Source organism: Brachycentrus maculatus, unplaced genomic scaffold (genome assembly GCF_059751285.1).
Source record: "Brachycentrus maculatus isolate JH-2025_06_01 unplaced genomic scaffold, ASM5975128v1 h1tg000186l, whole genome shotgun sequence".
Lineage (NCBI taxonomy): Eukaryota > Metazoa > Arthropoda > Insecta > Trichoptera > Brachycentridae > Brachycentrus > Brachycentrus maculatus.
Window position 1 is genome coordinate 648,851 of NW_028280937.1, and position 26,613 is coordinate 675,463.

Consider the following 26,613-nt stretch of genomic DNA (forward strand, 5'->3'; position numbering starts at 1 on the left):
TCATAAAAAATCGAAAAATTCGCTAAACCGATTTTTTTATTCGATTTTTCCCAAATGTAGTCGACGGTATACGGATAATGGACAATGCATAATTATTTCAAGCCCTTATCCACAGGCAATGGTGCATAGGGCACTGTATCGTATCGATGCAGCGTTATCTTGGCGCGAATTACACAAAATCCTTAGAGCTTCCGACGAGTAGAATAAGTTCTAAGCAAAGATCCTATATTTATCGTTCAAAAATATTGGTTAACGATGAATATGGGAATTTTGTAATGTTCAACCCGACATTATCAGCGCTGAGATTATTAATATCGTAAGTCGACGTTGATATCGTGTTGTGTCCCTCGTTTTGTACAATTTGTCTCTGGCTTGAGCTTTGACCTTTCCTTTCCCCTTATCCTCCCTACCGTCCCTCTTCCAGGTATTTTAATAAATTTATAAGTTAACACATTTAAATTTTTTATAGCCAGGAGACTGAATAATAATCGCCGGGTGTGTATGAATGTGAAAGAGGCAAAGATTGTTTGCGAAGACATATTGGTGTGGCGTTCTATTATCTCTGCCTACCCCCGCGGGTAAGCGGCGTGATGGTTAGTTAGTTCGTTAATTTACAAAATTTACAAATTCGGAATTTTGTAATATGAACAGTACAAGAGAGAGAAAACATGTGAGAGGGAAAACAGAACGAGGACGACCGAAAAAGACTTGGCACGATCAGATCAATCAGAACCTAAAATCTGGCGGTGTCAAAAGTCTGCGTAATCGGAGGGCATGTATGACTAGATGTATGGATGTGAAGGAGGCGAGGAGTGTATGTCAGGACAGAAAAGTGTGGCGTTCCATCCTCTCTGCCTACCCCTGCGGGGAAACGGCGTGATGGTAGTAGTAGTAGTAGTAACAGTACAAGTACTTATTCTGTAATACTCGTATATTTGAATAACTTGATGTAACTGTTCTGTTAAATTCCCAAATAAAATAAAAAAATAATATTAAAATAAATGTGACTAGAAAATGAGTGATTGTCTCCATCAGTCCCGTTGTCGAATGCGCCAAAAGTGACCCGTGACTAGTCTGCAGGAACTACACACCGCGCGCCGCACAGACGTGAGGAGTGAATGAACTGGCCTCACACCCTCGCGCCGCACACCCGCACAGCCGCCGCCAGGGGTGAACAACCCTGCCCGCTATAGGGGTGGCTAAACCCGACTCGCTAACGGCTAATTCCTCGATACGCCTCTATTCTCAATTGCCTACATGCGTGATTTAATATATGGTAATATGTAATAAAAATATAAGCATTGATAAAATACTTTTTTGGTACAGAATCTAAAGCGCAGTAAGAATATTTTTATTTAGCTAAATCTTTAAGTGGAGTGTACTGGAGTCAGAGGTTCTCACATTAAAGACATTAAAATAAAATAATTTTGAATAAAAAAGGATAAAAAGATATATCGCTCACTCCTTTCGAGAACGTCATAAATCAAAAAACTTGATTTTTCGGGAGAACGTTTTTAAAGTTTAAAAAATATAACACAATGTATTAAAAATAAATATTAAGCCACTTATTGAACTTTTACTGTGCAACAGATCTTTTTAGGTAAAACCTGAAGGTTTTTTCTCCATTTGAAAAATATTTAGTTTATTTAAAAAGTAATTAAACAATACCTTTTCTTCAACATGCAAAAACAATATTTTCTGCCCTGTAGCGGGTAAATATTAAGTTAAAAATATGCCTCTTTTGATGGGATACATTTTCTGGACATTCCGAAAACATGTACAACTGAAAATTGACGATTTTTGATTTATGATGTTGTTGAAAGGAGTGAGAGATATATGACAATCCTTTTTTTTTGGAATTTTACAGAACTGTTACATCAAATAATTCGCGTATACGAGTATTACAGAAAAAGTAGTTGTACTGCTCCAATTACGAAATTCCACATCTGTAAATTTGTGAAAATACCTGGAAGGGGAACGGGCGGGAGGAAAAGGAGAAAGATCAAAGCTCAAGTCAAAGACTAATTGTACGAAACGAGGGACACACTACGAGATATTAAAATATCGAGTTGGAACAAAATCCCCATATTCAAAGTGATGATTCATAGTTTAGTGAAACGATAAGTATAGAAACTTTGTTTAGAGTTTGTTCTACTCGTGGGAAGCGCTAAGGTGTCAGCTGCCCTGGTGATTTGACTTGGAAGTCTAAAACAAATACGCTCCAGTAATTTCGGCGATTCAATGTGCGAGATAACTTTACTTTTTAATCTAAATTTTTCTTAAGGCGATATATTTATTTACAACGTTTTGAGTGTGTCCAAATACTTGTTCACAAAATCTGGATTATCTCCGATTACGGGAGTTATTTTCATATAATTTATTGACATCTCATCAAAGATGAAGAAGAATATGGAAGTCTGGACATTTACGGGGCTGACGACCGTCATAGGCAGGTTTAAGTGATCACTTTACACACATGTAACATTCACCAATTCTACCCATTATTGACAACCACAATTAGTGTAAATGCCCAAAATTCCATATACTTCTTCATCTTTGATGAGATGTCAAAAAAAATAAATAATAAGAATAATATATATATATATATATATATATATATATATATATATATATATATATATATATATATATATATATATATATATATATATACATATATATATATATATATATATATATATATATATATATATATATATATATATATATATATATATATATATATATATATATATATATATATATATATATATATATATATATATATATATATATATATATATATATATATATATATATATATATATATATATATATATATACATATATATATATATATAGATATATTTATGTTCTTATACATAAATATTTAAATTTCATACTTCTTAACAGTTCTTAATTAAAATTAGGAAATCGAGTTGTGGTAGAGTGAGTTCAAACTTAGAAAACCTAACTCGGAGTCCGCGACACTAACTACGCAACCATCACCCATCTTTGATGAAAAAAAACTTAACGCCTTTAAAAATAATGTAGAATAACAAGGATAGATAATGCGAGGTCACGCACTTAGATTTGCGGTTCAGTCCACCCCTGCGTTGGGGAGCGTAGGCCTTACAAGGTGAGAAGAAAGTCGAGTGAATACAAGGGTAGAAATAAAAGTACCAATGGAAGGAGCAAAAAATACATAGCAGTATTTTTATGGCAATTTAAAAATGATAAGAGGTAATATTATAAAATAATTAAAACATTAAACATATTTTTTGCATAAGGTAAGGAATCTAATAGGTGTAGTTTTTCTCAGTCGTAAATTACCTTTTTTTTTAATTCGCAAGTATCACAATTTGTAATTTTATTTCTTGAATGTTTTTTTGCTTACACTCTGTGGCACGTTTTATAAACTTTTATAAAATAATACTTTGTTTTTACCACTTTTATTTTGGTACTTTTTTTTAAAATCCGGTTTCGACAAGCACCATGTCATCTTCAGGAATGGATATGTACTAAACTACCCGTTGGAAAAAAGTGATTAAAAACAAAGTTGTAGTATTATTTTATAAAAAATCTTAATTCCATTATTTTCAGGCAATCGAGCTGTGGTCTACTCTAGTGTAGTTCGAACCCCGAATCTCTGACTTACGCAGTATATAACACTATTACGGGAGTACATTTCAACACGCTGGCAAGATCTGTCATACGCTTCAGGTGACAACTCCAGGCCAACACAAGATATTGAACTATAAAATAGAACATATCGCTCACTCCTTTCAAGAACGTCATAAATCAAAAATCGTCAATTTTCAGTTGTGCATGTTTTCAGAATGCCCAGGAAATGTACTATATCCCAGCAAAAGAGGCATATTTTTAACTTAATATTTACCCGCTACGGGGCAGAAAGTGCTGTTTTTGCATTTTGAAGAAAAGGTATTGTTTAGTTATTTTTTTAAATATACTAAATATTTTTCAAAAAGATCTGTTGCACAGTAAAAAGTTCAATAAGTGGCTTGATATTTATTTTTAATACATTGTATTATATTTTTAAACTTTAAAAACGTTCTCCTGAAAAATCAAGATTTTTGATTTATGACGTTCTTGAAAGGAGTGAGCGATATGCTGTTATTAATGAAGTAATGATTTTTCTTCACTATCCGGGAGTTTCAAAATTGCTTAATTGTGTTGAGACTGGAACGCACAGGCTTATGAACGTTAATGTTATAATTTTAAAAAATACATATAATAATAATAATGAGCCCCTTGTCCTAGGGCCAACAGTTGGGCGCCAATAACGTCTAGGGCCTCTGGTTTGGGTCCGTCTACTGTTGCACGCTCCCCTTCCCGCGGCTATCGATCTGTCTCGCTCGCGGCTGTTTCCTTTGTGCCCCCTCCCCCAGCGGGCGCCCGCCATCCCGCTCTATATAATGGGGCCACCTCGCCTTCCCGACCAGTCTGGCGCGGGACGCGGCCGCCCGCCCTCCGCCCGCAGAGGGATAATGAGAGGGTGATGGAGTTTTATGGTGTGCGAGGGTTTAGAGCTTTGGCCCGATTTAGTTTTGCGACAGATCGCGAAGATTCTAGGTCAAGGAATTGCGGGAAATCGAACGACATTTTTATCGGACCATGGACTATGGCCTTTCACTTTTAAAACATGATTGAGATACATTTTTCTGGGATTCTGCACATCTTAGGATTACGAGAACCACCGGTCGTATTCTTACATGCTTATGTTTACTTATATACATTGTTTCCGATATAAACAATACTTATGATGTAACTCAATAAGGAACAGTATGTAAGACAAGGACAAACAGTTCGAGGAAATATTTAGGAAGGTCAGTGTTACATTTCGCAAGAAGTAACTTTTCGGGTGTTTTCCGACTTTGGGGATCTTCGCTACTACTTGTAGATACTTTTATGTGATGTAAACAAAGTTCATTTGAACGATTAACTTATGTTTGTTTTATTAAATCAACAATATTCAATCAAAAGAAACTCTTCAAAACTAAATTATTTATTTACCAAACATTCAACCGTGGCAACATTTTAACAGCTGATTACCAATTAGCGGATTATTCAAGTAAATAGTTTACGTAAACTATTAAGAAAATCTGTTTTTTGTCCCCGGTAATGACCTTAACCACTTTGGTGCCCTTAGGTCAAGTTTTTCGGGCGCTCCAAAATTTCGTCCACTTTTATACCGACGGTTAAAAAAAATTTCGTCGAAGGGTGACATTTTGTACAGGCGCCCTTTTTGGACTATACCGAGTAAATAGCGACTTGCAACACCAGATGATCGCCTGTGAAGGTCTCCGTCAAGCTCCGCAATACAAATTAGATATTAGAAAGGAATGTACCACTGGACTAAGGAGAATTCAAAAGGTTAAGTACTTTAAGGTGGTATGGACATATGGAGCGAATGGATAACGAGAGAATGACTAAGAAAGGATATTTAACAGAACGATGACGACCCAAGAAGACTTGGCACGACCAGATCAATCAGAATCTAAAATCTAGTGGTATCAAAAGTCTACGTAATCGGAAGATATATACGACTAATTGTATGGATGTGAAGTAAGCTAGGGGTGTCAGGACTGTAGAGTGTGTCGTTCTATCCTATCTGCCTATATCTGCAGCGAAACTGTGTGATAGTAGTAGAAGTAGTAGTAATACATATTCCTTCCTTCCTTCTCTTGGCTATCCAACGTTCGTTAGTTTAAATAATTTTCACGTCATCGCTACATATATTCAAATAAAGCTGAACAACTTTAATTTGCAACTTAAATAATAATAATGCGCGTGTTTTATAATTGTAATGATCATTTAATTTAATTTAATAATTGTTATGGTCTTTTTTATTTTTTTGTAATCGACTTGAACCTCCGAGATGAAGACTCTCCGATCCATAACCGGAACACACATTGCGAGACCGAGTAAGAAATACCGACATCCGGAGCATGTGTAAGACGGAGGATATCATGAGGTGGGGACGACAACGAAGGCGATACTCGAAGGAATATATAAACAGAATGTCAGTAGACAGACTTCCACGTATCGCCTTCCAAGAAACCCTGAAGGACGCAGACCCCCAGGCAGACCTCCAAAATAGTGGAAAGACAACTGAGAGTCAACATCCCAAGAGCTACAAGCGGAGGCACAAACAGATCCTTAGGGTCTAGAAAAAGAAGAAGAAGAAGATTTAATTTAAATAATCCTTTTGATAATAAAGGTAATCTGTCACATGCATTCTTCATAATAAATATAAACATTATTTAAAAATAATTGAACGTGTTTTTTTACATACCTACGTACTTATGAAGCGACCCGCGCGGTAACTCGTATGATAATAATGATCCCTTCCTAATTGGACAGCCAACGAGACAGGATGGAGAGGTACTCGCTTCGGCATAAATATTACATGGGGAGGTGCCTATACTATGTGCACACGTTATAGCTCGCGAGAACAGTACTGAATACGGTAGCACAAGTGTATCGCAGCACGCACCCCTAATCGAAAAGGATGACAAGTCGAAAATGGGATGTATTGAGACGATAATCTATAACTTGCGGATTACAGTCGGCTATATCCTAGTCTCCATTTCCGTTCCGAATAACCGTTCATAAAAAATACCGTTAGTAAAATACAAAAATACAAATTACTCTTATCAATATCAATTCTTTTTTACTCGCACAACATTTGGCTGCAAGTAGATTTTAATTTGCAGTTTTTAGTAAAGGTAGCAAGGCAGCGTGAAAATACTTAAACCCTGTGGATATATTTCTGCGTGTAGAGTCGTACTCCATATGTCGTTTGTGGAACGAAAACATTATTACTTTTTTTTTACATTTCATGCAAAATTGTTAATACTTTTAGCGTATATGAGATTTTTTCTGCCGGTTTCAAGGCGTATCTGTCTCTTCGTCAGGACAATCGCTACACCAGCATGCAAACAATAAATACTACACGTCACTACCATAGCACTATTTACATACTTACAACTCCACAAAATGTTAATCACGCGCGTTTTGGTTGACCCGAGTGCAAACATGCACTAAAGAAACGCACTCGTGTGTGAATAGTGTTATGGTAGTGTAGTATAATTGCATGCTGGTGTAGTGATTGTCATTTTGTAAAAAATGCTTTAAATTAAATTAAATGCTTTAAAGTTTAATAATATTGAAAACATTATCGATATATTGAATAATATTGAAGTCATTAACAAACAACACAAATTGTTTTGTGGCGATGTTAATTTTGTTTTAATGGCGGCTGAAGCATCGACGCCCAACGGTGGAATAACTCAAAAACTGATAACAATAAAAGCGGCCGTGATAATATAATAAATATAATATAAATTAATAATTTTAATTTCAAGGAGTTTGACTAGAAGACCCATGAGAGGTGAAAAGTCATCACACGAGAAGACGAAGAAAAATAAATACAAGTGTAATAAGCCAATTTGTAATGTAATACATAATATTGATGAAAAACAGCCCTAATCCACAAAAAGGAAAAATCAAAATACGTAACTTAGTTCTTAGTAATTTGATTTTGAAGAAGGATCCCCATTGCTCGAGAAGCTCGTAAAAGGATATTATCGGAAATTTAACGGGACGCGAGCAATCTAATAATACTGGCAACTTTATTTCAACGATACTAATCCCTTTATTATGGCACAAATAATTTTGGCAAGAATCCAAAAACCAATAATGCGAGTCCTCAGAGAGAACCAAGCGGGCTTTCTACCAGGCAGGGCGTGCGCTGACCATATACATAACTTACGATGCCTGTTACAGCAAAGTAACGAATGGAACTGCGCCCTTGCCTGCTGTTTTGTAGACTACGAAAAAGCTTTCGACAGCCCGCATAGGTCTTCTCTTTGGAATATCATAGAAGCATATGGAGTTCCTGTCAAAATTGTGGCCATTATCAGGGCGCTTCACACTAACAGCGAATGCTGCGTTAGAATAGATGATGTGTGCAGTGAACCATTTGAGGTCTCTACTGGGGTGAAGCAAGGCTGTGTACTAGCCCCATTTCTCTTCATCATCATGTTTGACTTCATCCTACGAATGTCAATTCCACCGGATCGAGGAATTGCAGTGAGTCCTGCTCAGAAATTATGTGATTTAGAATATGCGGACGATGCAGTTCTAATAGATACATCGATCGGAGCCCTGCAAGATATAATTGACTCCCTCCAAATAAACTCCGCTCGGTTAGGCCTAAGAGTGAACGCCAAAAAGACCAATGTCATGTGCAACTCAGCCTGTCCGGACCGAGATCAACATCTTACTTGTGAGGGACGAGCGCTCGTTCGAGTCGACACCTTCAGATACCTTGGAACACTCATGGTGGAGGATGGTAGTGTCCAGAAGGAACTGAATGTACGGCTCGGAATGGCAGGAGCTATATTCAATAAAATGCGCAATGTCTGGGACTCACTGCTTTACTCGACAAAAACCAAGTGTCGTCTCTTTAATGCCTGCATCCTAACAGTGTTGCTGTACGGATGTGAGTCGTGGCACCTCACCAAAGCTCAAAGCAAGAAACTAGCAAGTTTTGAAAATAGATGCCTGAGGCGAATACTGGGTATAAAGTGGTATGACTTCGTCAGGAATGACGATGTGAGGAGAAGAACTCAACAGCCCCTCATACTGGAAGTCCTGAAGAGAAGAAGGTGGACATGGTTGGGACATGTCCTTAGAATGCCACCTGAGGGCATCAACCCCTCATGTCTCTTCTTCCAACCCCGAGGATTCCGGCGCCCCGGAAGGCCGCTGACGACCATTCACCGACTATACTCAGCGGAACTTCGAGACGCCGGACTGACCTGGGAGGAAGCCAAGGAGATGGCGCGTGACAGAGTGACTTGGAGACGACTCGTGTTGGCCATATGCTCCACCTAGGGAGCGAACATGGAAAAAGAAAGAATCCCTTTATTAGAAACGCGGTGAAGCGTAATAAGTATGACAATTTTAAAATATTTGAATAAAATATTACCGTACGGATTCCAATACAATTATTAAATAATTCCAATATATTCAAAACGACATGATTTTTTAAAAATTCTTGTAAAAGTAGAATGTTAACATTACTATCTATCCTTGTAACCCTAAATTTCTATCGCAGCATCCCTTCCTCGATCCCTATACCTCCCCCCTCAACTTCTGACCTGACCTACTCCATTTACATTATTTGCTTTCATAAATTTACAATTTAATTAATATATTAATATATAATTAATAGTTTTATTAATATACTATTTTGTAAATACATGATCATTCGTACTGCAAATTATTATAAGTTATGTTTTGTCATGTATCACTGTGCAGTGCCTTATGCAACATTGGATGCGAATAAGGGTCAGAAGAAAAAAGTTTAAAAATTCGCAGAGAATTGTAAACCACGTTACATTTCATACTTATTTCTAGAATCCTTGGTCACTAATATACTATATTGTAAATACATGATCATTCGTACTGCAATTTACTATAAGTTATGTTTTGTTATGTATCACTGTGCAGTGCCTCATGCAACATGGATGCGAATAAGGGTCAGAAAAAAAAAGTTTAAAAATTCGCAGAGAATTGTAAACCACATTACATTTCATAGTAATTTCTAGAATCCTTGGTCAATACTAGTTGTTTTAATTCTACCTAATGTCTACAAATAAGCATGGAAGTAAGAAAACAAAATGACTTACACTCTTGACAATAAAATGAATCACAAATAAATCTCGAATGCTTCCGACACTTCCCACCAACAAACTGTTACGAATATAAATACCAAACTGGTTTATATATGAAGAAAAAACTTTCCAAGAATTATAAACAAAACTGAAACTGCAATAACAAAAAAAGTCGTCAGCGTAAAATGCTATTTCAAAAGATGTTTATTTTATCCACGGAGCATTTTCATTGTTGAATTTATTGATTGATTTGCCGTTTTGTACAAAATTTGTGATATTTCATTGTTCAAAATAAGTCGGTGCAAAGACTGACTCGAGTATATTTACTTTTGAATATTGTGACATTTGCTAATAAGCAAATGTCACAATATTTTGAGTGTGTCGAAATCTTCGTTCAAAAATTCCGGAATGTAGCCCCCACTTAGGAGTTATTTCTCTACCGCGATTTTAATGATATTCCAACATAGATTAATATAATATAGAATTCTGGGTAAGTATTAAGAGAACCTACAACCAATCATTGGCTGGTTTAAGTGGTCATTTTATATACCTACTGTAAAACATGACCGTACTGACCATATTAATCAAATTTCGAAAACTTTTATACATTTGTTACATTTCGAAAAGTTTGTCACATTTGATAACACGCATCATAATTTCCGTGAAAACTTAATACGCGACATATAAATAATAATATAAAAAATGTGGTTGAAAATTGTAAATTTTAGCCGAGGCCTTTATTTATTTATCCATATGAGAATAGAATCTTACTATTTTTACAACTGATCACCGAGCGCTTTCCCCTAAGAAGGCATCTTCAGAATTTGGCACCTATACAAGTTTAGGCGCGAATACTAATAATTACACATCATTGGAAAAGCGGTGTACACACATGTTTAACTGGGTTAAAAAACCGTGTGTAGTTTTGGGTTACAATAACTATTTATAATGCAGTAATATAGAGTATGATAAACTTTTATATTCTATAATAAGCTACTGTTAAAATCGACGTTTGAATATTAGTTATTATATAAATAAATAAATAAACGTTTTCTCTATGAATATATAAAATATCGTCGTTTCCTCACCGATTTTCGGCTATCTCCATTTTGCAAGGTTTTCTTAGAGAATCTCTTATCACCATTTTCTCCTTGATATAGTGAAACCAAGGCGAACCCAAGAACTCCGTTGTAACAAACTTAATTCGTTCCGGAAAACTGTCGCATCCCGAAAGAATTTTTCTGTTCGTAGCCCCAAATTCTATTCTCAAAGCCAGACATTATTATCCGTCAGGATTTTTGTTCGTAGTGGAAGTCTCACTCTATTTAAATGTCTGTAAACATTCCTATTAACTGATGATTTTTTTACAATACTAGCTTTTCTTTTACAGTACGTTGAATTTTTGCTCGTTTTTTGTCATTAGCCTTGTAAAGTTCACGAGTAAAGTAGGTCAAGTTTACAAAACCAATTTTGCGTAATGTTTCTAAAGCACTCATAGATTTCTAATGAACTTGGGGCTCAGATATACGAGTACCTATTGATGTCATTTTCTTCTACTGTCATCGGCGCCCATTATTTTGCTTACCTATTTATTTATCAAGTATTACGTGACATACAAAACAAGAGTTAAGTGGAACAGGTAAAAATCGCAAATATGTAATATTTCCGTATAAATATTTAGATTCCTGTATATTTATTCGGCAAACGAATGTAGTAAATCAATATGACTTTTATCGAGCTGCTAGCTAGATGGTTAAAGCCCGCCTTTTACAAGTTCAATTTCGAGGGTTTTTGAAACTTACAGCTACATAGGAGTATCTGCCTTACTTTTTGACATATTTTAATTGGCGTAGTATTAATTAGAGGTCATAGAGGGTATGACCGAGGGGACAAACTCTAGGGGACGCCCACGCCGAGAGTACCTGGAGGACATGTTGGTGGACGTGCGCCGCTCAACATATGCAGATTTCAAAAAAACCGCAGAAGACAGGAAAGAATGGAAGAGAAGAACAGAGGAAATTGCTGCAAACCAATCCCAGGATTGAAACCAGAGAGAGAGAGAATTGATTTTATTTTATATGTGAATTTATTTGCCAAAAAATACCTACTACCTAATCTTGTTACAAAAATCAGCTGAATTTGGATCAGAATATAAAAAAAGAATATCTACAATTGCAGCCAAGAGTTCTCTTCGAGCATGTTTGTTTTTTAGATGGGAATTGCATTTATTATTTACCTTGCTTATTATGTACAAGGTTTATAGATCATTTAGTGGATTTCTCATTGCTGGGAGGAACCCACGTTGCACTCCTCGGGAGAAGGCGGACTGTTGACTGTCATCAGCAGACCTTCCGTTCCACTAGAAGAGGGATCGGCATTTTGTGTCCTACTTTGGTTACTACCGGATCCTTCGAGCGTGGTTATAATTTAGCCCTCCCGTCCAGTTTATTCCCGCCGCATTTCTGGCAACCCACATTCCAATTTATGGAAGATAAGACATGGCGTTATACTTGACTACAATGGTGTAATATTTCAAAACAAACAAATAGTTAGAAGATGGTGAAAATGACGAGGAAATTGCGCAACATAATTGAAAAGCATAACCGCAAATTCACTGTCGATCGCGTCTGTCATAACAAGTTATCATTTGCCACTCATAATCCCGGATGATTTCATCTCAGCGCGAAGGCGGTCAGTCAGGTTCGTCCATAACCTGCGATAGTTAACTGAAACCGATCGGTTAATCTCATACGAAATCATGACATCTAATTGACGGTTCGCGTTTAACAGCAGAAGCGACAAACCGGGAGTAAGTTGTATAGTTGACGATAACCGGAGGATAATTGCGCAGATGTTTGCGTGGTGTTTTTGACGGTTCGTGTTTAAACTCGCGTCGGGTAAACTGGGATAAAAGTGTTACGATAACGGTATAAGTATGGGCGGAATTCGGCGGGAAACGGTACCGCGGTCCGACATCGCGGGACCGAGTCACGTGGGCACACAACGGTGAAAAGTTAAAAAGCAAGAAGCGAATGTTGCCATTGGTTCGGCACCAAATTAGGTACCATCGCAGTTTGATTCCAGCCCTCGATAAAGATTATATGGTATACTATAGGAAATATGATAATTTTCTGCAACAAACGAACGGATAAATTTCATTCAAGTGATGCAGGGTGGCACAACCAAATATTGGCAGTAAACATACCAATTATTGACAGAGATTTTTTATTTAGTTTTCGTTTTGTTAACTATATGGCCTGAACCACGTTAATTAAGTCATATATTTGACAGTTGACTTAAATAAAAAGAAAACGTAAAATGGAAAAGTCATTTCAAATTGAAGCTTGAACAAGTCGAGGGCTTATCGGCTGTCCAAGCTTAAAACACAGTAAGGGACATTTTTTTTAAAAACGTTTTTTTTTTGCATTTTTGGACTTAGTAGATTCTACTTAGCCCAAAAATGCAAAAAAAAGTTTTTAAAAAAATGTCCCTTACTGTGTTTTAAGTTTGGACAGCCGTTATCTGTCGAATTTAGTTAATAAAGTACAGAAAACGAATACATACGTAGTTTGTATTTTTATCAGTACCATTATCTGCAAGAATATTTACGATTATAGAAAGGGATATTAAAATTTTTGTTAAAAATTATTTTCTTTGAAATACTTTTGTTAATGTTATATGTAATATACTATGTTGAAAAATTATTTATTTAATATAATTACATTTTTTATACAATTTCTTTACATTTTTACTGAATACAATCTGATAATTTTATTTGCTCTGAGCCTCTTCAAAAAACAGACAATGAACTCGTGTGCTTGGAATGTATTTATTATTTTCATATCAAATATGCATTTGATACCCACAGTATTACATAATAATTTGATTATTTTGGGTGCTAGGGTTGCGTAGTGATGAGTAAATTTATTACTCGCTCTAATGAAACCCGCGGAAGAAAGCTATCATTACGCGCGGGGAGCGCTACCGGCAATTTTGTAAACACCGTCACGCGGCATCGCCGAGAGGCGCCGAGGATGGCCGAAGGCGGCCGAGGGCGGCCGAGGATAGCCGAGGACGGGCGGAGAGAGGCGACCGGCGCCGAGCCGTCGCTTTCTCCCGCGCTCGGCACACTTTCCAAGCGACTTTCCGCGGCAAGAGCGTTCGGAGGCGATTTCTACGTGAGCGGGAAATAAACTACCTACTAACGCAACATTAAATCGAGGAAACCGGTTCGTTTTGAAGGTACACGAGTCGGTGCGGTGCGGTGGTGTGACGCCATTCGCTTTAACCTCCACGGACCACGCTTCAAAACAAACGCTCGATAATTTACAGCTGATCTATGTTTATGTATGATAATGGCGCTATTATTCTGTAGTAACAACGTACTCGCTGCACGTCGTGGTGTCACGTCTGGAAGTGTGCTCGAGATGGCACTGGACAGAAAAGTATCAGGAAGAGAGGTTCTAAGAAGCGTCAATTAAAAACAATCATCGATATTTCTATAACATAGACGAAGAAGAATACGGAACTCTGGGTATTTACGACCTGTCATAGACTGGTTAAAGTAATCACCCAATCAATTTTACCCATGATTGACAACCAGACTACTTAAATTTCGTAAGTTGTATTTATGCCACAATTGAAACATTTATTATATGCAATAATCGACACCATCTATGGTTGAGTAAAGTAAGTTTTTTAATAGGGACGTTTGTGAAATGTATATAAGATTCTAACATATCAATGTAAATAACCCTTAAATGGACAAACCCAGATGTAATAAAGATTCCATCTCTATTACTTCACAAAAAATTCAACAGATGGCGCATAACTTGCATGCGGTTCGTCCATTGCCACATGAAGTATATAGAAGTTTAAAAAAGGAAAGTAATGTTTTATATAGTGTATGGTGATTACTTTACCCAGGCAACGCCCAACCCAGATTTCCAAATTCCCTTAGCATAAAAAGATGCCTCGTCTCTGTCGAGACATCAAATAATAATATGAAATATTGCAATTAACTCGTCAATCACAATTATTATTACTAACGTTTGTCAAAATACCATTTTTATATCCAGATATTTATGTTTTTTTTCTCATTTACATTAATAATAAAAAATCTGTATGAATCCGCGTACCTATCTCAACAATAATAATTTAATGGCCTATTTGGTCTCGTTCCTGTCAGAGACGAGCGTGCCGCCATCACTATCAGTAAGACGTCACGTTATTATGTTTTCTAATAAGATCACTGGAACAGTGCTATCAAATAAACAGTCGCAAGTTATTAGGTCAAGCGATAAATCGATCGATCGAGATACTTTGTACAAATTGGGAACCAAGAATCGCGGAAAATCGCCGTCAACAATGAAGGTTTTGTTTAGTAAATCTGATTTAACTAAATAAATAGAAATAAGCACGATCTAGAAAAAAGGCGTACACTTTGGAGCTACCTTGGAGCGACCTTGGATGGCCTCAAAGTGTGCGATTCTTTTCCTGATCGTTCGTGCTTTGAGATGTACTAAAATACTAACTAGCGTTACGTATACAAAAAAAAAAACCAGTACAGATTTCGAGATAACGAAACGGTTTTTCGAACTTAAAACGTAACCGATTTTTTCTTTCGAACGTAAATGTACAGTTTTTTTAATGTTAGTTTTACTTAAAATGATTTAGGAAACACTTGTTTTTATACCACTTGAGTTTATTTATTTGTGACTACTAGTTTCGGAAGCTAAACTTCCATCTTGAGGACTGAATAATAACTTCAGTTATTCAGACCTGAAGATGGAAGTTTAGCTTCCGAAACTAGTAGTCATAAATAAATAAACTCAAGTGGTATAACAACAAGTGTTTCCTAAATCATTTTAACATGTCTTACCACAAAGTAAATTCCGAAACAATGAATAAAATAAGTTTAACTTTGTAAATACCACTATTTCTTCAAATTTATAGTGACACGTTTTTCGATGCATTCTGCATCATTTTGCAAACACCGTATAAATATGCGGAATGCATCGAATCACTTGTCACAATAGATTTTAAGAAAAAATGGTATTTACCAAGTAAAACAATTAAAAATGGATAGATTTTACCACAAAGTGACTCAACTAATGAAAAAAAGGAATTTGGTATTATATTATTATGATAATTTTATGTGTAATATATAATTAATGCCATAAGTAAAGTTTATTGGAATGTTTGTTTTATTTTTTTTAAATTAAAGTCAATTTTTATACATACTTATTACAATAATATTTTTTCTAATACTGTTATCTTAGCTTTCCTATGTGAAATTTAATTTAATTCCCACTAAGATCATACATTCTACTCATTTATCGGGATTTACCCGGAACTTTCAACCGTATTCTAAGAAATGAAATTCCTTCACGAAATACCGCCCTTGGCGCCTATTCTCAACGAACATTTTTAACACCTGTTAAATAAACGTCCGAAATACGTGACGAACTTCTCGGAGGACAATTGAAAATGAAACCGGGTCAACTTATTAATCCTACTAATAACTGTCTTGTATAATAAAAAGAAGTATACCTATATATATATAGAGTTTATTTTACATACTTTAAAAAGAATTAACCGCTTCTTTAAAAAAATGACGTAAATATATTTTAAAAACTTAAAAAAGTTTTTTTTGTTGTTTATAGTTGTTTGGGAATCTGTAACATTTTTTTAACTCTTAGTTTATGAACTAAAACCGTGTAAATAATATTTTTAAAGCGGTTTTAAACACGCAATTACCTTTTTTTGTTATTGTGCTATACCCATATCTCCATTGTTTACGAGTATACCTATTATAAGTTTAGGCAATCGCCACTTTGACTTTTGACACTCGATTCTTAGCTCGTGACGCTTTCATCATATCTTGATGTACTCGTTGTGGTAAACATCAAGAGAGTTTACTCTAGCTCGCTTTTTGTGTAATTATTAGTAAGTATTAGAAGATAACAGCTTGGGAGAACAAAAGGGGTGTTGGAAGACCCCAAAAGAGATGGTCGAACGACATAGTCGCTGTGGGGGGTAGAAACTGGCTGCAAGCAGCAAACCGACCAGAGGAAATGGAAAGAAGGGGAAGAGGCCTATATCCAGCAGTGGGGGCAGAGGGCTCGTGAAGAAGAAGAAGATTAGAAAATAATATTTTTTCAAATAACGATTTTTCAGCGAATGTAGCAGCGCTGATAATAAATTGAATTTGTGGCCTTAGCTTGCAGGCTGGATCTCCCTACATTAGTTTTCAATTTACACAATAATAAGAATAATATTATTCGCGTTAATAACAAACGGCCCGGTTTAGCGGATAAAATTAAACACATATGTTTGATCACATTTTATTAACACAAAAGTAAAAATAATAACATTTGTTAAAATCGGAGCTACAGAATAGCACGTCTGTGTACACATATTTTGGAGAGATTTATCATTTCAATTACCGTATAAATAATACATGTATGTATTCCTATCCTTCTCGGGTGTAAACATATTTTTGAAAACAGTAAACAAGTTGACGTATAAATTTTGAACGAAAGCTAAACACAGAAGGAAGTAAAGATTTACTTATCGCGGAGAGCATGCACGACACGCAAAAGCGATATAATTTGATAGAGTTGAGACTGAAAACATATTATGTGTGTTATGCTAAAAAGGGTTATGCTTAACATACATTTATTTGATACATAATGTCAATCCAATGCCAAACGAATCTTTTGTTTATTCGGTCACTGGTTTATTGTTTTACTGGCTCATTGATTCACTCCTTACTGACTCATTCATTCGGTTTCTGAAGGTAAGGTAAGGTTTTAAAATTAGTCGTCGTCGATAGGATTTATAATTTTTTTAAATCCCCTTGCCGATCCGTTTTCATTCGAGAACCTTTTTTATTGTTTTGGCCAACGACCCTAATCCCGCTGAATGAATTAATGGACGAATGATAGAATAACCGGAAAGATCCATCGTTCAATCGATTCGGTCTTAATGAGTACATCACTGATGCGAATCTATGGAATGACCGGATCTTACCCACCTCTATTTGAGATGGTTAATAGAAAAATAAGTATTTTATATTTTCCTGCATTATTTATCTATAGTGTTATGATTTTAATTTATATTTTATAAAAATAAAGGAAATTTCAAAATATGTTGTTCTCTCATAGAAAAAATCGTAATTTTGGACAATTCGTTTATACTGCGGTGATCTACTGAAATATCAAGTAAGTATTGGACATAATGTTTTTCCGCTCTTCTGGATAGTTAGCCCGGGTGGAGTCTAATAGTTTACGGACTAAGACGAGGATATGTATGTTCGCTTGTATAGTGTAATAAACTTGATTGGCTGCCTTAGATCCAACTTCAGAGGGAGGGAACAGTCGGTGGTGAAGGTCGAGTGCGCTGAGTTAGGATATTCTGCCGCCGTGGATTGTTCAGGTGAATTGGCCGTATAAAGGGCTGTTAGGTGTAGGAGGTATTAGGCTGTAGGGTGAACTCACCAGTGCGCGGGGGCGCTGCCCTACCCCGCGGTGAAGGAGCTCTCAGCGCGGCTGCAGCTGAAGCCACAAGCAGTGCACTTGCCCGCACAGTTACTGCCCATCCTGAAAATACAATTACAATTGTCATTTACTTATTAACAATATTAATATTATCTATCAAATCAGAAACTGGATTATTCATCCTATGGATGAGATGCCAATTTGTAGGTTGAAACGGTGTAAGCTAAATGAATACATCGCCAAGTTCTCAACTAGTGGCGCTACAACCAGCCATACTTCCAAACCTATCGAAAATAGTACCCACATGTGGAAGGTTCCGAGACCGTTGCATATAAAAAGGGTTTCAAGAATGAATGCAATATGGATGTTCAAAAGGCGAAATAGAGGGCCGACGAGATGTGGGCAGAAGACAGATCTGCGGGCTCCGATACGAGATTGGACAGGGATCAGGACCGTCGAGGCGCTGTTTAGAGCTGTCCAAGAAAATGACAATTACTCTCAAGTGATAGTCGACGTCAGGGGGACCTGACATGTAATCAATAATAAGCAGAATGGTGAACGCTATATAAGCGCAAAAAGTAATCACTTAAGCCAGCCAAATGCCAAGTAGTAAGCCCCGGGATGCTAAGAGCTTTTATGTTCTTTCATATAAAGAGGAATGATAGATAGTGTCTCAACAACTGATAATTTCATATCAAATTAAGACATCTTTAAATTTATGGATCGAGTGGTGATAATACGTTATCCTGATACGGAAGACTAATCACCTCTCCTTTATGTATTTTAACGTTGTGTTATTACTAAAATGACCCTATTTCGGTAAATAAGTACGGCATGGTACGGATAAAATAAAGAGATTGAGGGATTTTTATAAATTTCTACTACTACTACTATTACCATCACGCCGTTTCCCCGCAGGGGCAGGCAGAAAGGATGGAACGCAAATCTTCTGTCCTGACATACACTCTTCGCCTGCTTCACATCCATACATCCAGTCATACATGCCCTCCGATTACGCAGACTTTTGACACCACCAGATTTTAGGAATTTAGATTTTAGGATTTTAGGTACCTAAGTCTTTTTCGGTCATCCTCGTTCTGTTTTCCCGCTCACATTCGCCACATTTATTTTCTTAGTCATTCTCTCGATATATAAATTTCGATATTTTTAATTTAATTTTGACCGCGATTTATATATTCTATTCATTATTGAATTAATAAGGTTGAACGCTTGGAAGTTAACTTAAACATCATAAAGTAATTAGCGAAGTTAAACGAGATCCTTCCTCTAGTATCTACTCGAACTACTCAATTACTAGATTCAAAGTTCTCACAAGAATAACTGAGATATTGATGTTCGTAATTACTTTCGATATGAAGTATAACAGCATTATTCAAAACGATAATCGACCATCAATGTTCATCAGATGGCATTAGATAACGCATAAATGACTAAGGTAATAATTCATCGACTCTCACATAGTGATTGGCGATATCTAGATTGATCACAGTATATTCGTAAAATTATATGGAAGTGACGCGATATCGAAATGACAATAAAAATCTCTCCAATTCTGGCAGTGAAGCGCATCGATAAATAATAGACCTTAAATAAGTTCTCACTGATGAGTGAAATACAGTGGAACCTCTCGCAACGAGCACCTCTTATAACGAGTAATTCGCATAACGAGCAACAACAAAACATGTGAAAAAATTGCTCCTTAACGAGCGACACTTCGCATAACGAGTTTCAGAGAAAGGACAAGTCCCTTTTTCACGACATTGGGCGTTTGTCCATTACCCGGAATTCCGTGTAATTCTACCGTCCGGCACGTCAGTTAGCGTTTTAAAACGGCGATTGGCTTGGCTTGTGCTTTTGTCCATCTTTCTTCGGATCGGAGCTCTTGATCGGTGCGTGAACACGCTGCGCGTAAATTCGATCACCCTAAACTGTCGTAGTCGTTTTCATTTTTCAAAACCAGACTGCCGGGCGGTGAAATCCCGTGTAGTGGACAAACGCCCATTCTCTTATGAGCCGGGATTTCCGTGCCAGTCGAATCAAATGCTTCACTTAACGAGTAAGATTCTGGAACGAATTATCCTCGTTATGAGAGGTTCCGCTGTATCTCTATTCTTGCAAGAAGCCACTCCCAGCCAATCAGCGCGCTCGCTGCTCCCCCGCACTTCGTGGTCAGTACGCTTGCTTACTCGTCCTTGCCGCTATAAATATTCGTAACTCATACTCGATGGTTCATTAGCAATTCAGATCGCGTCGAGGACGGGCGCGCGGGCGGAATTAAAATTTCTTTATTATTATTATTATCACGCGACACAGGTACTACCGCTGCACTTAGCGCTTGAAACGCGGAAAAAACAATCCAGGTGCTAAACAATTAGTTATCATAAATAAGAATAGATTTACATATTGGTATGCATTCGAACAATCTATTTATTGGTCAAGAAAGTGAGAAATTTAGAAAGCATGCAGTTCTTTACATTGCTTTAAGTGAGCGATATCACCCGTTTTAGAGGCTAGTGAGCTGAATTGCTCATATGAATGATTTTACAACAGTTTTGTATTGAACTTTGAAGCGCTCTCAAGGGCGCTTGCTTACCTCAAGGTAGTATTTTACGAAATGGCGCTAATATAAATTATCCTAAATTATTATTTTTTTATTTTTAACTTTGTTGCAAAATGGTTGTAAAAATAGGTACAGAAGGAAACCGGCATGCATAGAGATATCCCGGTAATGTATTTTACTCTACTTTGCCACATCGATTCACTAAGCATTAATCCTTACATGCATCAAACATACGCCACATTCTCTCAAAAATACGTAATAACCTGCTCCGTAAGTTCCGTTGATCGACTCATTAAGTAACAAAACAAAAAAAGCTATCAATAACTGATTGGTGGAGGTAGGCAGATACGAAATAGATCCTGTTATTCGGCACATGTCATCTATGATTGCATGACTCGATAATTTATAAGTTTTGTAACTTCAAAATAATTCGAGACTTATAATTACACGCGGGGACATAAATTTAAAATGTACTGAGGGTATTTTAAGATCACAATGTATCCAAATCGCGAACATACATAAGTTGTAACGTATTATTAAAGAACAAACTATTAAAATTGAAGACTTATGTTGCTTGCATACTGGAATGTGATTACTGCCGGAAGAGTACGGCGAGTAATGACCCTGACTACGAACTTATTCGGCGTTTGACTAATTTATACGCCGAATATAAACGCTTAGCGGGAATGGCAATCGAAAGACCTTTAACTCTCTCAATCCCGGTGTAAGTACCAATGGCCAAAGCAAAGCACTAAAACGGTTAATGCCTGCATCTTTCTCGCGAATTCGTTTCATTATGTTTATATAAAGATTCAAACACGAATAGGTTTTTTTATTTAATTGTTACTGTAGTAGACTGACTGCAGTCAAAATTCGATCTCTCAGAAGAGAATGTGCGACAAAACGATGTATGATAGATGTTCGAATAGTGAAATAAGGAAGGAATGAAAAGCTGAGATAAGCATTATCGATAAAATTAAGAAAGGTGCGTTGAGATGGTTTGGATATGTAGAGCGAATGAGTGAGGAAAGAACGGTAAAACAAATTTATGAGGCGAATGTAATTGGAAAAAGGAGCAGAGGAAGACCGAGAAAAACATGTCACGATCAGGTACGACAACACGTATGGCCACGTAGTGACTGCACATTGAGTTGATTTTTCACGAAAACGGCGCCACATAAATTATCCAATAAATAAATAAATCAATAATGCATAAATAACTTAGACAAACATTGCATCCTCATTTCATGGACCATAAAACGATATGCGATTTACAAAACGCCTCGAGTGAAATGATTTTAAATCAAGTGCTAATGTGAAGGATAGTGACTAAAACATGTAAATAGGTAATATTACATATTATTTTTTGACATCTCATCAAAGATGAAGAAGAATATGGAAGTCTGGGCATTTAAGAAACATATTTTCTGGCGTTTCTCATGTATGTGATTATAATCCAGGATTCGGACCTCACACATACAGTAAAAGAGTTTCTGCTCAATAAAAAGCTTATTTTCATCTCACCAATCGATGTCTCTAGTGAAGTTCTAATGATTCAAGAACAATATTTCAAAATTAATTCGTATATATATATATATATAGAACTTCCAAGAATTTGAGTAGTGTGGTTGTCAGTGATGGGTAGAATTGGTGAATGTTACACGTGTGTAAAGTAACCACTTAAACCAGCCTATGACGGTCGTCAGCCCCGTAAATGCCCAAACTTCCATATTCTTCTTCATCTTTGATGAGATGAAAAAAATAATATGAAAAATAACTCCTATAATCCAGATTTGTGAACAAGTGTTTGGACACACTCAAAATATTCTTCACTACATTGTGTCCAAATACTTGTACATAAATCTGGGGTTTTCCATACATATATGATTGATCATATGCGTATGTCTTTCAAAATTTAATAGGGTGGTTGTCAAAAAATGTGGGAGAATTGTGAATGTTACACGTGTGTAAAGCGTCACTTAACCAGCCTATGACATATCGTAAGCCCTGTCGATACCCAGACATCCATTTTCTTCTTCATCTATGTTGAGATGTCAATAATGTAACATATTCTCCTTCATCTGTGTTGAAGGTAGATTAAATAATTGTATAAAGATAATTGGAGATAATCCAAGTATTTGGACACTCTCTAAATCACTACTTGCGGCCCGCGGAGCATTTCACATATTTTTTCTTTAAGTGTACATGAAACCACCAAAAGAACATTCCACCGTGCGTAGTTCGTATCATATCCCATATTCGGAAGTATTTTAGTATCGTGCCAATTTCAAGACCCATATAATGGCGTCAAGACTCTCATTTTCGTTGTATCCTCAATAAAAAATAAGAAAAAATAAATGAATAAAATAAAAATATATATTTATGTTTAATTTATTAATAGATTAAAACCAATATTTTTAGCTTTTCCACTTTTTTATTTGACCAGCGACCGGGTTTCGTCGTTACCGACATCATCAGACTGGTGAGAGGCTATACAAATTGTTATGTTATATATAAAAGAAGGCAGGAGTTGATAACCATGATTTGATATTATCAAATCATGGTTATCAACTTCTGCCTTCCTTTATATATAACATAACAATTTGTATAGCCTCTCACCAGTCTGATGATGTCGGTAACGACGAAACCCGGTCGCTGGTCAAATAAAAAAGTGGAAAAGCTAAAAATATTGGTTTTAATCTAATAATAAATTAAAAATGCAATTCCATCACGAAGTGTCAGTGGATAATATAAAAATATTTATGTTTGCTTTGAATAATAGAAGAAATGTTGTTTTCCGGCCCGGTGTAAAATGTCATTTCTAAAATCTGGCCCGGCTGCTGAAAAGGTTGGCCACCCATGTTCTAAATGTTGTAAGGTAATATTATGTTTCTCCGGTCGCATCAGTAGATCAGTACGCAGCGAGTCGCGTAATACACCGCCTCCATTTCAGTTTTCAATGTCACGCCTCGAGTTATCAAATAAAACCGACTGCGATTGAAATATGCGCATAGCATTCGAGTCATTTGAAAATCAAATGTTCAGGCATTATACAAAACTGTACTCCGACTGTGAACACTTTATCAAGTTCATGGCCCACAAAACGACTTCTCGTTCTCGATTTACGAACATTCGCTAGAACGAACGTCTTTCGTTTAAATAATTCGCGGAAGAATCTTACATACATACATTCCATGAAGGTCTCAAAAAATTAGATCGGCTGTCCAAACTTAAAACACAGTAAGGGACATTTTTTTGTAGTACGTTTTTTTGCATTTTTGGATTAAGTAGAGTCTACTTAGTCCAAAAATGCAAAAAAACGTACTACAAAATAATGTCCCTTACTGTGTTTTGAGTTTGGACAGCCGAGATGGTGCCGGGGATAAATATATGTAAAATATACCCATGATTGACAACCACACAACTTAAATTTTCGGAACTTGTACACGTAGGATATATTCACATCATGTAAATAATATAACTGGTCAAATTATAAGCTGCATAAAACAATTAAACATCACGTTTTCAGGCGTCTCCCAGTATGTAAAATAATCCGAGTTCGGATCTTGCATACGTCTAAATAAAGGGTCTCTGCTAAATAAAATCTTTATCAATCCAACCATAGATGACTCCAATGTACTCGCACATAACGCGTCATGAGATTTAGCATATATGTATAAAAATTTAGTAGTGTGGTTATCACGGGTAGAATGATGAATGTTACAAGTGATCACTTAACCAGCCTATGACAGTTTATTTACAAGAAGACAGAGTTTACAAAAAGTGCGCGTTAAATGTAGTAAAACACAAAACCGGTCCCGAAATCGGCTATTTTTACTCGAGTATCGCATTTAACATACTACACATATAAACGTCTATTTTCACTCGGGAGGAATCAGATTTAGCATACTCCACATACTAAAGGATTTTTAATATAATATATGTATTCGTTTTTCATTTATAAAAATCCGTAATATCAAACGTCAACGTAATCGGAGGGCATGTATGCCTAGATGTATGGATGTGAAGGAAGCTAGGAGCGTATGTCAGGATAGAAGAGTGTGGCGTTCCATCCTATCTGCCTACCCCTGCGGGGAAACGGCGTGATGGTAGTAGTTGTACTTAAATATAAACGTTTATTTTCACTCGGGAGGAATATCAGTTTTAACATACTCCACATACAATAGGATTTTTAATATTTGCTTTTCCAAGAAATCCGTAATATCAATCATTCATTTATCATTTCCATTTGAAAAATTCGAATAAAAACAGCATTTTCACGCATTTACATAGTTTTTTTTGTTTATGTTGGTATCAATACCATTAAAACCAGTGTATTAAAGATCCCATTTTCGTCAGTTTCTCTCTCACAGTACGAAGTACTTAGAATAGGAACCATGGTAATATCAGAGCATCTTCTGATTACGTATTTACAATTTTGAATAGCAATAGTAGCGATTATCTTGTAATATTTATTTGCTGATAAGCACCGCATATCCCGCACAAAACAGATTAATAAAATGATATTTCTGGATCGAGTTTTGAGATTGTTAGGACAAAGTCCAATACGGATATTGTATACAACACAAATAGAGATAAGGCGACTAAAAATAAAACTACGCCAGAGAATTCAACGTTGCAAAATTTAAAAAGATAACATTTGGAAGAGGTCCAAATCATCGTGTTTACAAACAATGACACGATTGCGGAAACAGCTACCGGACATCTTAATAGACTTTCATTTAAGAGATTTTTTAAAATAGATTTAGCTTGTAATAAAAAATCGAAAAAATAAAATACAAACCAAATAGCAATCATCTGCAGTAAGAACAAAAACCAACTGTTGGAGCGAAAGCATAAAAAAGGAATTATTCCGAATTTCAATTTATTTTTGTTGAATGTGACGAAATGGGCTGCAAGTACATTTATTTTAAGCACAGATTTTATACAGAGCAACGATAACTTGAATGGAAAGTGGTGATTTTAAATGAATGAGAGTAGAATACAAGGGGGTGATGATCGGCCTAATCATATTTTTATATGGACTATTCGTTACGAGATTTTAACAGGATTGTGAAAAAGGTATTTTTGGCAAAATTTCATCAAAAAAACTTTATATAAAATATGTATAGAACGACTTCGTATTTCAACATTTTATGTTGAGTACTTGTTCGACTAATTCGGCAAAATCTTGCCTTCCTCAAGGAAACGTATAAACTGGAATTGGATTACCTTAGTAATAATTATAACAGATCCACCGAAAAGTCGGCACTATTCGATTAATCCGACTAATCGGTCACTATGTCAGCGAGTCGTTAGTCGGCTTAGTAATAAAATCGAAAAAAAACTGAAATAGATTTTTATACAAAAGATTAGTTTTTTATGCTCGTTTTGTTAAAATGGGATTTCTTTAATATTCATAAATACACGCTACTTCTGAAAAAAACCTATTTAAAAGTTGGCCGATAAGTCTAGTTTAAAAAAAACGGATGACTAGTTGGTAGTCAGTTGGCTGATCAAGGAGTCTGTGCATCTCACCTAAACCCTAGATTACTTAACTTTCCTACGAGTGACGTTGTTATAAAACATTTGTAAAAAATACGACATAATCAAAAACTTTTATTATTTTAGAAGTAAAAGCAAGGGTTTAAGAGATCACGTAATGATGAAAAAAAGTTACATTACGCGAACATTGTTTTTTTTCAGGAATCGTCATATTGCCGTCGTAATTATTACGATCGTTTAGTGTATCGTTAGCGATCAAGGTGGAGATAGTGTATCGTTAGCGATCAAGGTGGAGACTGACCGCAGCATTTCGTCGTAACAT

At 36.1% G+C, this 26,613-nt stretch overlaps 1 protein-coding gene across 1 annotated transcript in view; it reads right to left on the reverse strand.

Annotated features, from left to right (window-relative positions):
- The window catches only part of LOC148307865 (uncharacterized), a 138,552-nt gene that overhangs the window by 11,857 nt on the left and 100,082 nt on the right, over positions 1 to 26,613 (reverse strand). Inside the window, exon 3 of the mRNA XM_088262646.1 lies at positions 18,206 to 18,307. The gene's annotated coding sequence lies outside the window, so the exon portion shown is untranslated. The remainder of the gene's footprint in view (positions 1 to 18,205; positions 18,308 to 26,613) is intronic.